The sequence below is a fragment of the Ambystoma mexicanum genome, chromosome 1p (assembly GCF_040938575.1).
Source record: "Ambystoma mexicanum isolate Mex_15411 chromosome 1p, UKY_AmexF1_1, whole genome shotgun sequence".
Classification (NCBI taxonomy): Eukaryota; Metazoa; Chordata; class Amphibia; order Caudata; family Ambystomatidae; genus Ambystoma; species Ambystoma mexicanum.
In genome coordinates, this window is record NC_090921.1 from 1199114617 (window position 1) to 1199130705 (window position 16089).

Below are 16089 nucleotides of genomic sequence, written 5' to 3' on the forward strand. Positions count from 1 at the left end.
TTGTTCAGCTACATAATTTGCTCTCCTCCTCTGAGCATCCTGATGCACAAAATAGGACAAGCACAGTGTGATTTTTTTCTGGGTGGACATCTGTTGGCTATCAGTAGAACTGAGGCCTTTCAGACAGAACAAACAAGATCATATAAAACAACCATGTGGGATGGCAACAGTTTGGATTTTGTATAGACAGGAGAAAGGCATTTGCCAGGCACTGCCATATTGGTAGTCACTGGCAATCAATGGTGGCAGGTGCAAAAAGATTTGAGTATCTGGACATAAAATATCAGTGCTTTGCAAATGTCTATTACTTAAACACAAGCCAAAACTGATGGCTTTGCCAATGCTTGTTTAACAAGTTGTTGTGGGATGCTACACTGTGTTATTACTCGCAGTTTACAGTTACAGATAGACTTTGATAAAAGTAGTGCACAAAGAGTTTCCTGTCTTGCAGGCTACCCCGCAGCAATGACATGGCTGAAAACACTCACCAACAGCCAGGGGCACAGAAGAGGGCCTCTTGCTCCATCACGCATGGCAGCATGACTAAAGGGGAGTAGTGAGCAGTGGGGAGTGTCCTGTGTAAAGGGAATGAAAGTGGGCTACTGGTGAAGGGGCAAGGAGAATCAGGCGGTGAGGAAATTAAGGGAAAAGGGCATTTGTAACACCTGGGTCAGGTGGTAAGGTGCGCGGGTCAAGGAACCATGCAGGGATGGTGATGTGGTCATCAAGGAGGGAAAGAGAGGTAATGTCTCAAATTCTGCAGAGCAGGCGGGAACAAGGTATAGGGGAGGAGATGGCAAGGGCAGGGATCAGAAAGAAGTGAGTCATGGCCTGCACGCAGTGGCAAGATGTGGGGCACAGGCAGTAGAGCAAAATTCGATAAATTGTACCTGCAGGGAAATCAGCAAACTCCCTTTCAGAAGAAAGCCATTCAGGAAAGCCAAGGTCGTTTCACCTAACTGCATCTTTTGTTATTAATGCTGAAAAAATGTATCCAATTCACAAAGCATTGTTGCGGAACACAATGGAAATAGGCCACATTGTGACTGCAGAATATTGCGCCTGATTCTTGCATGACCTGTGGCCATTCGCAATGAAAAAAGTGTACCTACATATTAATGGGAGGGAGATGGGTATACCACCAGTAAAGCCCATATTGCATATACATTATGGGCTTGTCTGAAACCAGTAAACCCCATATTGTATATACATAATGGGCATGCCTGTAAGAGTGTTAATGGGAAAATACGTAAGACTCTTTCCTTTGTAGTAATTTGCTTTCACATAAGTGAGATTTGAAACCTGGGAAAATATTCAGAAACAAATTTCATTGGGCCTCATTACGAGATTGGTGGTAGTCGTGGCGCTATTTGCGCCATGACTGCCACCAATAACGTGTCCGGCACCGGTCTCGTTCAATGGGGACTTACCGGTGTAGTCCGACCTTTGTGGGACCGGTAAATCCCCATTGAAAAATCCATTCCCCATTCCCATTTGACCCCGCATAGGGCTCAATGGGAATGGGGAGGGAGCTAATAACGGTACCACAAATTGCGGTACCGTTATTAGCTTCAAGGTCCCTTGATGGGTCCCGCTAAGTGACCTCGTAGTAAGGCGGTAATTGATTACCGGCACCGGTCTCCTTAACCGGTGCCTGGTATCCCTTACCGCCCCACTCGGAATGAGGCCCATTGTCTTAAAACATTTTTTTAATGAAAGTGGTTCACTTCTCCTACTGTTTGATGCGACTTCCATTTTAAGCATGTTAAAGGATTCATTTTTCAGTTTTCACCTTCCCATCTTAAGTTAAGGGCGTGGTAGTTTGTGGGAGGGGGTGTGGCTGCAAGATGCTGACAAATCTGCCCCTCACTAAGACCCTGAAGACACCATTATCAATTAATTTAATCCCACCTTACCCAAACCTCTGGTGAAGCCTCTGGTGAAGCCTGTGGCTAAGGGTGTGGGAGTTTTCTGTGTGATTATGAATGTTGTGACCATGGGATAGAGATCACAGAGGAAATATGCTAAATACAATCGAGGTGGTCGTGAGTGTTTTTGGTTCACAATAGTGGCAGTCCGTTGGGTTGCCACATGCTAAAGGAAAAAAAGTAACACATGAGAGTGAAGAAGACAAATCGCTTTGTTTAAAGGCCAACACATAAGCAAACAAAAATTTAGGGCCCAATTCATGGAAATATCAGCGTGAAAAATAAGGACTTTGCGTACGAAATAATGCGCAAAATCCTGTTTGTCGATTAATGGAATCGACCATGCAGTACTTTTCCGTACTTTGCAGAGATTTCGCATAGGCTTGGCACGTCACTGCGAGAGGCTGAGTGTCTTGCACGAGATACCACGCAGAACGTGGGCGTGGCTTGCACAGAGGGCAGGGTAGGGGGCCAAAGTCAAAAAATGAGGAAGAACAAGGGAAAATGTGGGCATTACAAGGAATGGGCAACAGGCAGTCCATCACATGCCCACTGTTGCGTGGAGCGATACATATTCATGTATCCGAGCACGCAAACTGTATGCATGGAAATGGCCATGCAAAGCCCTCATACTATCTGCCACCCAAAGGCAGGCAGTACAGACACTTGCGCATAGGATTCACCATGCAGAGGTAAGATCGGGTGTCAGATGTAGGGGTGTGTGTATGCCGCCGGTGTTCTGATCTGATTTAGGAGTGCGGCTACGCAGTGTAGCGGGGTGCAGGAATGGTTTACGGGGCACCATAGGCAGATTTTACCATAGTCACGATAAATCATGTGGGTGCCAGTAACACTTATGGGGGACCCTGCGCATGGTCCTCGAAATTGAGGCCTGCTTGCAAACGACCTAAGACACTGTTTGAAGGTTGCATATATTTGCGCCCGAGGGAGCATGGAAAAGAAGCTGTTCTAGCTGTTTTTGCTTTGCATGGGGGCGTGTCGGGTGGCGTTCTGGCCATGACTTGTGTACACGGTTCGTTTGCACAAACAATTGCATGAATATGCAGAGCGCACTCAATAACTTCTGTGTGCAGGCCCGCGCTGAGTCATTCTCAGCGCACAGACTTTGCGTGATCTCTGCACACTTTTCCATGAATCAGCCCCTTAATGTCATGTGGATTAGAGAACAAATTCAACAGTGAATGTTTCTGGTAAAGCTTAGATTGTTCCGCTGCTTTACTTCAGGTTTTTACTCCCCTTGACCTTGCAACAGCATCACTATAAATCATGAAATTTCGTCTGAAAACCCCCTGTATAAAGTATAGGAATGAGGGTCATCTATAAAGCCATCACCCTCAAAACCACAAGCTACCTCGCTGAGAAACTAATCCTTTCTGAGGGCCTATGATACACCAGAAGAAAGGATTTGTGGTGACTTGAACACCGCTGTTGCAGGAAGGAATGAACCAGAAAACAGGCCTTCCCACTCTATGCCCCCAGATTGTCCAGGGAAGCCATACTTGTGCAAAAGATATTCAACTACACAATAGATTCTCTCCCCTTAGCCCATTGCCAGTGATGAGTTGTGGTGGTTTGTCGAATGGGGATGGTGTTGTTGCACCTGAGATAACTGCCCGAGTGCCTCATTGGAAACAAGTGAAGGTCACAAATTGGGTCAAGAATCTCCCATTGGCTCTGCTTCTCATTTACGCTCAACTGCATCTTCAAGCAGCTATAGCATACATACACGGCTGGACGCAAGGAAAAAAACTAAAGGTGCTCTCCCTCAAGGGAAGAACACTGGGGTAATTTGCAAAACGTCAGGTATAATTGACAAGCCCATGCGATGTGGAGCCTGAACATCTTTGAGTCTAGACTTATAGTTATTAATTAAGATGCTAGTGGGACTAATCACAGTTATTTGCCCTATGGAGGGAAGTGAGAATGATAAAGTTGGATGAGGGGGGGAAATCATTAGTAATTAGGGATGAGAATGCACTAAGAGCTCCACAAGGAGAGCCAAGAGCTTGTCAGCAGTGGTCACCAGATGTAGTAGCCCTGGTGTTCTGTGAAATGTGCAGGTCACCAAACAAGCAGAAAAGGTGAATGATAGAACTGACACATTCATTGTTATGAATTTTGCATTTACCAGATACATAGCCAATAAATACCCCACTGGTCAATAGAAATGTAAATGCTGATAATAGTACCGGGCTAAAGTGGAGGTCAAATAGTCAAAGTAACTCTAGCATTATGAGTGCTTATGGAAAGTGTGACACCTTGGCAAATAAATGTATACATTGACTAAAAATGTGTGTTGCTCATTCCTTAGAAAAGACAAAGTTGATGAAAAACACAGGCACTTCCCCCAACAGGCTCGAAAAACAGATTCCAAGCTCTTGAATCCTTGGAGGATGTAGAGTAACTTACCTGTTGTAGGCTTCATGATCAAAGGTCATGGCTGGCATGCTCTCCAGAGATTGGCCATCAGATGATGAACAAGGAAGGCATACAATGAATTGCAGATGATGATGCAGGTGCCAACTCCAATCGAGGATGCGAAGAATACCTAAATCAAATCCTTCAATCACTGAAAATATGTTCGCCTGGCTCTGATGAAGATGCTCCTTCACCCCATAAAAGATGAGAAGAATTTCCAACCAGTGCACACAACCAAGTGGAAAAACTCAGAATGAGGCCAGAGACCGGTCTGTCAAGGACTACATGGCCAATCACCTGCAGTTCTTATCATGGAACATTTCCGGGTGACAAATACATTTGTTGACCCTGAATTATTCCAGTTTATTAACACATATGGTGTCCTTCTCCTACAGGAAAACTGTCTCCTAGATAAGACCTTACTAGTGGATTGCTGCGCATTTTCCATCCCGGCCACCAAGAGTAAGAGAGGTCATCATTCGGGTGGCATAGCCATCCTAGTAGCCACCTCTGTAGACAGTATGCAAAGACCGACTTGTGTTGCTGGGTTCTTTCAATGTGTCAGACTCACTATTCTCTCAGCACAATATGTGTGTGTGAACTTTTATAATGATATGATATGATATGATAGGTTATTTATAACATGCTTAATACCTAGAGGTTTCAAAGCACAGACCCGCGGATCGAACCTGTGTTGCTCTGTGTCGTCTTGCTTCCAAGGTGAGCACGTTGCCCCTGAGCTATCCTCCTGAGACAAGTTACTAATAAAACATCACTTGCTCTTTTCTCTAACAAAATGTATATCCTTTTTGAAACACTGCTTCCACCATCTGGATTATTAGTGGTCACTTTAATGCCCAAATTGGGGGATGGCTTGACCGTGACTTACATGATTCAGAGATAGATCGGTTCCATGGAGTGGGTTTTTCATACTTATAGATTACAGGACCGAAAGAGCTGGTTTACACTTGGGACTCTGGATGATTGAACATGTCCTTAGAGCGCTTATGATCGCATTCGCTAAGACCAACCCGGTAAGTAGACTTTTGGAAGCCATCTGGGTAAGAGCCTCATTGATTGCATATGCATTCCTGTTGATGTATGGCCTAACATCTCCGATTTTATGATAATCAACAGAACCGAGAGCGTTCACCTGCCATTGGCACTAACAATTAAAAGGGTACACAGATACACAGACAGGATTAATGTAGGTCCCCTAGGTAAGACAGTAGGAAAAGCTACTGCACATTAGCCCCCCATACGCTGACGCCCCAAAAAGAGCCTTTGTATTTTTTTTTTAATAGTGTAAGACCAAATGGCCTTTATACTAAATCTGACAAACGCCAAGACTCCACATAGAATAAATCGGATAGCTCGACATAACGAGATTGAAGTGTTCCTTAAATCCCTCACAAGTAAATTCATTTGCCAGAATCAGGAATAACACAGGTCCCCACAAGAAGATGGTTTAACCACTCATGTAGAGCAGCAACAATGAACCTAACTAAGGCACTGACAGCAGAGACCCCAGAGCGCAGGTTCATATCTACGAGAAGGCACGCATATAGGATTACAATTAGTGATATGAAAGCTGAGCTGGTTGATCATGCCTGGAGCATGCTTTTGAATGCCTCCCCTGAAAATGATAGAAAACAAGTTTGGGAACTGGTGAACACAGGTTATTTTACACAGAGTGTTTGTTTTGATGGCAGTAATATAATGGCTAATATTTGGGTAGGGCAATATACCGAACTATATTCAATCCATCCCGAGACCCCCTCTTGTCCTGTAATAAAGGATGCTCCACCCTTTCCAGGAAATCTTGAAATGGTAAACAATTCAGGATATGCCAACCCCAGCATGACCTTCTCATGTACATAACTTTGGAGGCAATCCAGCTTCAGAGATCAGGTAAAGCCCCGGGACTGGATAGTGTACCCGGCCATTTATACAAAAAAGACTGGCATTTTTGGGCTGTCATCCTGTACTTTTCATTTAACGCAATAATGGTTTCTAATACCAAGCTCTCGTCTTGGAAGAATGCACTACTTTCACCAATTTATAAAAAAGGCAACTATGCATTTTCCTCCTCTTACCGCCCCATCTCCTTTTTAGATAGTTCATATAGAATATTCGCTCACATTATTTGTTCTATTTATTTGAAATGGCTGAGGCCAATCATATTTTATCGGATGTCCAACTTGGCTTCAGGGAGGGTTTGGGAACTACAAATCAGGTGCTAAACCTTTACTTGATCCTGGAAAACTCTTATTTCATAAAGCAGGTACCAATCATTATGGCATTCATTGATCTCTCCACAGCTTTTGACTTAGTTAATACGTCACAACTGTTTAGCGTACTGTGACTGCAGGGTCTTCCGGCGTACCTTTTAAAGGTGCTCATGGAATTTCGCAATGGTATTCGGGCAGCCGATAAAATTGGGCGGGTAGGGAAACCAACCCTGTGGTTCCAAATAGACAGGGCTGTTCGAAAGGGGTGCGTTATGGCACGCCTTTGGTTCTCATCATATATATACAACTTAAAAAACGCAGTGCTGAAAGGCTCAGTTGATATATCTGTTTTTGGCTCGAACAAAATTCATTTCCTGGCACATGCCGATGACATCGCCCTTATTGGCAGGATACCCCTTTTCCCACAAAAGCCGATTTCCAGATACGTTGGGTTACAGCTTCCCTTGACTTAAAAGGGAACGCTACTTAATCAGTGACTGTTAGCTTCAACCCTAAGAAAATCACCAAAAGCTCCTTCATTTATACTGCTGAGCCAAGTGAAATCATAAGCGAGAAAGACTCCTTCTTTTCTTTGAAAGTGACCTTTTAAAAAACCGCCCAAAAAATTACCCAAAACATGGGAGCTGTTAACAAACTTACTAACGCTTTTAAACACCATCAAATCCAGATGAATAGTGATATTCATAATGTATGAGTCAAGGCAATAAGGATATATGGATCTGAACTCTGGGGCTTCGAAGACCACTCGAAATTACAGAAAATCCAAAATAATGACCTCCTTCGGCTGCTGCGCCTGCCTAACTTTGCCCTGGGTTATAAAGGATCTATTTAACTGGGCATCTCACCCCTCTTTCCGTCATGATGCAGAGCACCACTTAAGATGTGGCTTTCAACATCATCTAATGCAAAAGCTGTACTTTCAAATTTAATTCAGTATTCTCTTACCTTCTGCCTTTTGGTCAGAAAGATCCCCTGGTGTAATCATGTTTTAAAATGGTAAGCTGCAAATCAAGCCACCTCTTTGTGCCCCATTAACTTTGGATATTCGAAAATGGAGGTCAAACATCTAACCTCGAAATTATGCATTACTGCAAGAAGGTTCAGTGAGTTTGATGCCGCTGTAAGCCTCAAGATTGTAAACTACCTATTTATCTCAACTGAAGTTATTCATAGCTGCGAACGATGGGGTATTTCGAGGCTACGTTTTAATTTATTTCCCCTAAATGACTGGTTAGCTTCTTGGAAGAACCAGGACTGGAGACTTAATAGTTGTTTCTCCGTCTGCCCAGACAAGGAGGAATCAAGCCTACATGTTATGTTTATATGTCTTCAATATGCCCATTTACAGGCCCATTATGTGGTACCTATTTTGAAATGTGTCAACGTTAGGAAATTTAAAGGATGCTTTATTTGTTTTAATAACTTGTAATGGACACTGGGTTTGGGCTACCTTGAATACCTTCATATGGAGTGCTGTGTTTCTTTGCAACAAACTTAAAGGTATTACCATGGTGCACCTGTCAAGACTGTTTCTGACCCCGATTCTTCCCATTTTATGCTACCTTTTTATATGATTCTATTTTGTATTTATTTTTGAATGCTTTAACGAATTGTATTGCACTATTCAAATAAATATTTATTTTGTATTTTTTTTTTTGTTAGGTGCATTTGAGACACTGCTGATCTTTTCGTTCAATATAAAATACCCATGTACCAAGATTTTGACCTGGTCCTGTAATAAAGTTTATACAAGTATTCTGAAGGGTACCTGGTTACTGCCTTGCTCTGCCCAGGTCGGAACAATAATATCAAAAAACGAATGAGCAAGGTCAGGTCAATCTCTGCTGAAGAGTAACCACTGCTACACCCTGAGTGGGTGACCCCTTGTGTGGGTGGTCACAGAATTCTCATGAAACTGTTCTTCTGCACAAAAGGGTTTTATTTTGAAGTGCAGTGGTGTAGTAATACACTGGTATTTTTAAAAAAAACATAGGACATTCACATTTGAGGACATACAAAGTGTAGTACCTAAGTACGAATGATCAAGTAGTCAATATTTGAGACATCTACTTGTACAGTTTGTTCATTCTCTATAGGTTCCTTGGGAAGGAAGCTTAGAGAATTCAGTGGAATCATAAACAGGTGGGGGGCCCATAGAGTGTGGGCACAATCAAGAGTTGAACAACAACATATAATACATGTCAACACGACAGTGTTTTGGCCATTTTGCGTGGAGCTAGGTGAGCTCTAATGGTGTAGGCCTTCATCAGGACAGGAGTGTCTTTACGAGTGGAGGGTCCTATGTGGTCTGTAGGAGTGAAACAGGCAAAGAACGTGTCAGGATGTACGTGGTCAGCAAAGATCTAGCAGAGAAAAGTTATGAATACTATGTAGGGCGGATGCCAGTGCTTACCGAATCTGAAGAGCTTAGTGGCTCAGATTAAGAGGTGGAAGGATCCACTTCTTTAGGATGCAGTCGTCATCTTGTCAACAGGCGCGGTCACGTCTGTAAGGGGATGAGGAAGTAGGATTACTAAATGGTGCCCCACGGGTGCGGTTCCTCTCTAGCCCATAGTTAGTGTGTGACTAGGGAGGTGGTGGTGTAGGTCTTAGCAGATTTGGCGAGAGTAGACCTATTGGTGGTCCCACTAAATGTGGAGTGTGCTTAAATGGGATAAAAAGGGCTTCTGTGAAATAACAAAATGCCATTTATCAAGTGCACGGAAAACTTAGTGCAAATCTGTATTTAATACAATGTGATTAAAAAGAGTGCCCCTTCTCATCGGTCCTGGGGGAAGGGTGGACCGTGATCTATGTGGGCTGTGCAAGTTCTGGATTACGGTGCCACAACACATGTCATGCAGCCTATGGTGTAGGTGGCATGAAGGGCTATGGGTGTTTAAATGTGCAGAGTCATGCTGTTTAGAGATTCCTTACAGTGAGGGTAGGCCTACCAGTTTCTGTGCATGAAGCCACGTGCAGTAAAGCTTACCTATTGTCAGTGCATTCAACAGCCAAGATTGTTGAAGCACCTAAGAGACTATCCAGTCTACAAACTCTGTCTCAACAACATCAAGATGGATAAAGTGAACATTGTGTCATACACAGACGATTACTTCAAGAAACTCCTGGGCACCACATCCACCCTGAGTAATGAAGACAGCATCCTCACACAGGGTGTGGCCAAGGACGAACTTGAAAACCTTAGCCAGAAAAAAAAGAAACTCATACGGACCGAAATGCATGGCAAGTTTATGCTGGAGTACCTCAAGGCTGGCATTATCCCAGAAGGACTGCAGGTAAAGAATATCCCACGGGTATTTATGGACAATCCTAAATTCACTAAAAATGTTAGCGGGGTCGGAAACAAATGCAGCCGCGATTGACTAATCCTTGTCATAGACACAGCAGACGAAGAATGCAAAAAACAAGGAGCAGAACTTCTAGATATAGAGAGGAAATTCCAAGACGATGCCACATTACAAGATGCAAAGGCCAAGCTAGAAAAACTAGAAGCCGAGGTCGAGAAATTCAAAACAATAACCATTGAGAGAAAAGCCCAACAATTCAAGAAGGACCTCCAAAATTACGCAGAAGAAAAGACATATCCTTACCTGCGTGATAACTACTATACTGAACTACAGCAACAAGGAAACTACAACAGAAGAAAAAGAGGAGTAACCTTCTCAGGCACCTCGTCAAGCAGCGGTAGTGCATCGGGAGGTTCAGGCAACCAACAACAGCCACAACAACCTTTTTTTCCCAGGGGCATGTAACGAGGGCGACCCAGAAGAAGACCACCAGCCCAGGGACAGCAAATGAGGACCAAGCAGTGGTACCAAAACCAACCACAACAGAGAGGATACCAATCTTCAACCTATCCGACCATATAATTTCCGCCGCCGAACAAAACCTGTTGGAAAAAGGGTTGTCCTTCGTACCGGCAGCAAAAGCTCATGCTTTCAGCACTGAAGTCTAACTGAAACGCTTTTTCCGGAACATTCGCTTGAAATACTTCTTCGAGGTTTACCTACCAGAAAACTCAAACACTATCATGGAACGACCCGAAAGAGGTACTGACAACACCACAGGCCTCAAAATGAAATCAACATGTATGCCTCCTCCCCACACTATCCCTTGTGAATTTGAAGCATATGAGAAAATGGTCACCTAAGCTGTCCAGAAGGGACTCACACAGCACAACTTCTACGCAGACAACCTACAAACAGATGAAAGAGCAGCATTACGTTCCCTTAAAGACAACTATGACATCACCATCAAACCTGCGGATAAAGGCGGTGGCATCGTCATCCAAAACGCTAAGGACTACGACCTGGAATGCCTGCGCCTACTGAGTGACCTCAACGCCTACTGCCCTTTACAAGTGGACCCCACCAAGAGTACAGGATGAGATTCGCAGCCTAACAGACCACGCACTTCGAGAAACTTGGATCTGCGAAGATGAGCATCTTTTCCTCAATAAAGCTCACCCGCGAATCCCGGCGTTCTACATACTGCCAAAGATACACAAAAAATTACAAAAACCTCCTGGAAGACCGATCGTATCGGCTTGTGACTCAATTTTCGAACCCCTATCAGTCTACACGGACTTCTTCTTGAAACCTTTTGTGAACCAAATGAATTCCTACCTCAAAGACAGCACGGACACCATCCTCAAGCTGGGGACCATCAACATGGAACAAGATTACATCTTAGCCACCCTAGATGTAGAGGCCCTCTACACTTCAATCCCACAAAAAGAGGCATTAGAGGTATTGAAACTCTTTTTGGATAAAATAAATGACACCAAAGCCATCCTTACAGACTTCATACTAGAATGTTTGAGACTTGCAATGACAGAAAATTTATTTCTATTCAAAGACCAATTGTACAAACAAATCAAAGGGGTCAGCATGGGGTCCACCTTTGCATCAGACATTGCCAACTTGTACATGGCACATGAAAATGTCATGGCAGACACTAATCCCTACAGAAACAACATCAAGCTGTGGAAAAGGTACATCGACGATGTGCTCCTCATCTGGCAGGGGAACCAACAAGACCTAACTGCATTTCAGGAATCGCTCAATCTATGCAATCCTCACATCAACTTCACGATGCACTGGGACTTCCACGGAATTGACTTCCTAGACCTCCACATCTACAGGTCAGGAGACCATTTACACACAGAACTATTTCGGAAACCTACAGACCGGAACACCTTACTACACTTTGGAAGCTATCATCCTCAAGGTCTGAAATATAACCTGCCCTATGGACAGTTCTTGAGAATTAGGAGGAATTGCACCAACCATGACACATGTGAGAAACACGCCACAGATCTACAAAACCGCCTTCTCAACAGAGGCTACCCGAGAAAATCTGTGAAACACGCAAGCAAACGAGCAGCAAACACGAACCGTACTATCTGCCTCACCAAAACCACCAAAAAAGAACTGGACAGACTGGTATGCGTGACAACCTACAGTCCCCTCAGCAATTTGATAAAAAAGACAATCAAGCAGCACTCGCCACTGATCAAGAACACTGGATCTCTCGAAAAAGTGCCCCTTTTTGCCTTCAAGAAAAACCGCAACATCAAAGAGTCACTTGTCCATATGTTTCTTGAAACTCCAATACTCTATGGAACTTACCACCATTCCAAGGATACCACCGATGTGGCAAATGCATGGCCTGCCAGTTCACCGAGACAACCAAAGTATTCACACACAAAGAGATCTCGTGGACCTTACAGGATCACACAAACTGTAATACCAAACAAGTTATTTACACCATTGAATGCCCAATTGGACTTCTATACGTTGGGAAAACCATGAGAGCTGTGAAGACCCGAATTGGCGAGCACCAGTTGTATAAAAACAAGGTACGGGACAAACCACTAGTGGACACTATGTTAAGAAGACCCACACCAACATGGATATAAAGTGGTGTGTCTTACAGAAAGTGAACATCACGCGTAGAGGTGGAGACATTGACAAAACCCTGACCAGACTAGAACAGAAATGGGTCCCCAAACTACGAACTGTCAAATAAGGTTTGAACATAACTGTAGAGTGGAAGCATTTCCTGTAAAATATGGCGACAGTTTGCGTGTCCTATGACAGAACACCCGTCTACAGCAATGTGTTTTATACAATATGGCTGCAGATGCTCTCTGAGAAACCACAGCCACCTTGCATCTGGCCAGACCTTCATACAGATCCTTTCCATTTTCTAAAACAAGAATTTGCACTGTGTAACAATTTGTTTTTTGATTTTCTGTCAAATCTTTATTTAAAGTAATTACATCTGTAAATTGATATAAACCACTGATGTCATATACCTGTCATGAACAACATGTAGGAATGAAGTAACACAGGCCTGATTCTATACTACATGACAGCTGACACCCAAATGGATTGACAGTGGCTGACATCATCATCATGCGCCACACCTTGCATGACTTGCATTTTGTCCCAACTGACTACCTGCATCAACTCTAAACAGGCATTTATGTAGTCACCATGCATGACTTGCATTTTGGCCCAACTGACTGCCTGCATCAACTCTAAACAGGCATTTAGGTAGTCACCATGCATGACTTGCATTTTGGCTCTACTGACTGCCTGCATCAACTCCAAACACGCCTTTAGGTAGTCACCCCACCACAGGACCCCTGTTCTTTAACATGGCCCTGGTCTGCACTTAACACACTTGCATCCTCGACATCCGAGACCTCACACTGCTGCTTCAATGATCTTGGCAGCTGAATGCACTGACAATAGGTAAGCTTTAGTGCACGCGGCTTCATGCACAGAAACTGGTAGGCCTACCCTCACTGTAAGGAATCTCTAAACAGCATGACTCTGCACATTTAAACACCCATAGCCCTTCATGCCACCTACACCATAGGCTGCATGACACGTGTTGTGGCACCGTAATCCAGAACTTGCACAGCCCACATAGATCACAGTCCACCCTTCCCCCAGGACCGATGAGAAGGGGCATTCTTTTTAATCACATTGTATTAAATACAGATTTGCACTAAGTTTTCCGTGCACTTGATAAATGGCATTTTGTTATTCCACAGAAGCCCTTTTTATCCCATTTAAGCACACTCCACGTTTAGTGGGACCACCACTAGGTCTACTCTCACCAAATCTGCTATCACCTACACCATCACCTCCCTAGTAACACACTAACTATGGGCTAGAGAGGAACCACACTCCTGGGGCACCATTTAGTAATCCTACTTCCTCATCCCCTTACAGACGTGACCGCGCCTGTTGACAAGATGACGACTGCATCCTAAAGAAGTGGATCCTTCCACCTCTTAATCTGAGCCACTAAGCTCCTCGGATTCGGTAAGCACCGGCATCCACCCTACATAGTATTCATAACTTTTCTCTGCTAGATCTTTGCTGACCACGTACATCCTGACACATTCTTTGTCTGTTTCACTCCTACAGACCACAAAGGACCCTCCACTCGTAAAGACACTACTGTCCTGATGAAGGCCTACACCATTAGAGCTCACCTAGCTCCACGCAGAATGGCCGAAACACTGTCGTGTTGACATGTATTATATGTTGTTCAACTCTTGATTGTGCCCACACTCTATGGGCCCCCCACCTGTTTATGATTCCACTGAATTCCCTAAGCTTCCTCCCAAGGAACCTATAGAGAATGAACAAACTGTACAAGTAGATGTCTCAAATATTGACTACTTGATCTTTCGTACTTAGGTACTACACTTTGTATGTCCTCAAATGTGAATGTCCTATGTTTTTTTTAAATACCAGTGTATTACTACACCACTGCACTTCAAAATAAAACCCTTTTGTGCAGAAGAACAGTTTCATGAGAATTCTGTAACCACCCACACAAGGGGTCATCCACTCAGGGTGTAGCAGTGGTTACTCTTCAGCAGAGATTGACCTGACCTTGCTCATTCGTTTTTTGATATAAAGTTTATACATACAAATGCAATAGAACATGTTGAGTCTCCTAATTGGCAAAATTATGATAATATAAGATGATTATCTGATACATGTATGAGTATCGATTAAATATAGAACATTCCCTTGAAAGTGATCTGTTATAAAATTAAGAGCTCCCCCCACCCCCAGATATATTTTATTGATCCCCAGGTGCTACAACAAATTGGTGTTTCTAATCCAAAATCAGATGCATACATTGATGTCATCTGAGCGTGGGAGTGTGGGGGTTTGAGAGACAGTCAATTGAACACTTGTTCTGATTCACTGGGGAACACTGTGGCTGTGCAGCAAACCCTTTCCACTAGCATTATGGTTTCAGAGGGTAATGCTCTTGTGTTGCATCTGATCAAGCCGACTGACAGGCATCTATATTGAGGGGTGTTTCTAAATTACTGGGTACATATTCATCTGAATACTAAGGTCTCAACCCCCCTAAAAAGCCTTGAGATCATGTGTCAACATTTCCTACTGAGTAGAACATGTTATTGGTTAATGTATACAATTGGCCTTCTTGGAATGAGGGGGTGGAAATAGTGCACAAGTTGGATATCCTATTGGGGGACCAGAATACTCCAGTCTGAGTGAAAGGAAGGCATACTATTGTGGTTGTAGGCAATTGTAACTCAGCTTTAGCCTCTGGTACTGGCACAACTGTAGTCTTTGTATCCAATCATCTGCAAAAGTACACCAACGAGACATTGATTTGCAATTGAAACTGCTCACATGTTTATGAAGGCTGGGTTGGCCTTACAATGTGCAACGAAAATATTAATGGTGATATACTCTCTGCACCAACCTATAAAAGAGGAGATAAGTACAGCCTTATCGATTATACTCTGGTAAATGTGAGTGAATAAATTAGCATTAGAATTGTTTGTGTTGTTAATAGATCAGAAAGTGACCATAACCCGTTCAAACCCAGCCATGCTTCGGGGGGCAATAGCTTTTCCATCAAGGCAAATATTGTATGAGAGAGCTCTAATAACAGAGGTGAATTATCTGAGCATATTTAGATAAAGAAATGATTACACCCAAAACGTACATGAACATTTGACCTATATTGGACGATGACCTGTAAAATGGAAATAACCTGAATAAACTATTGAAATCGTATGAGAGCATGTCAACACAACTGGGCCATTAGTTACGAAAGCATACAATATAATGAATGAGAAAGATTGACTGTGGGAAATATAAATGTTTTGACAGTGTTGGTAAAAATGGAAAGGGAAAATGATTTTCTTTACTGAAAGACAGGATGCACACACACTTACAACATAACTGACTCTGATTATCTGAAATGTGTGTTATACATCTTTCCCCAGGTGATTTCTTGGCATCACAGTGAAATTTGAGGTTCATCAAACAATGTGTTCTGATTAGCAATTTAATAAATGGTACGTTGACATTCTCATTACGTTAATTATAGGGTATGGTATGGTCAAACACTTATTAAGCACAGACATATTG

The 16089-nt window shown here is 43.2% G+C and overlaps 1 protein-coding gene across 3 annotated transcripts in view; it reads right to left on the reverse strand.

Annotated features, from left to right (window-relative positions):
• HPN (hepsin) overlaps positions 1-16089 on the reverse strand; it is a 780351-nt gene that overhangs the window by 310807 nt on the left and 453455 nt on the right. The gene's annotated exons all lie outside the window — the stretch shown is intronic.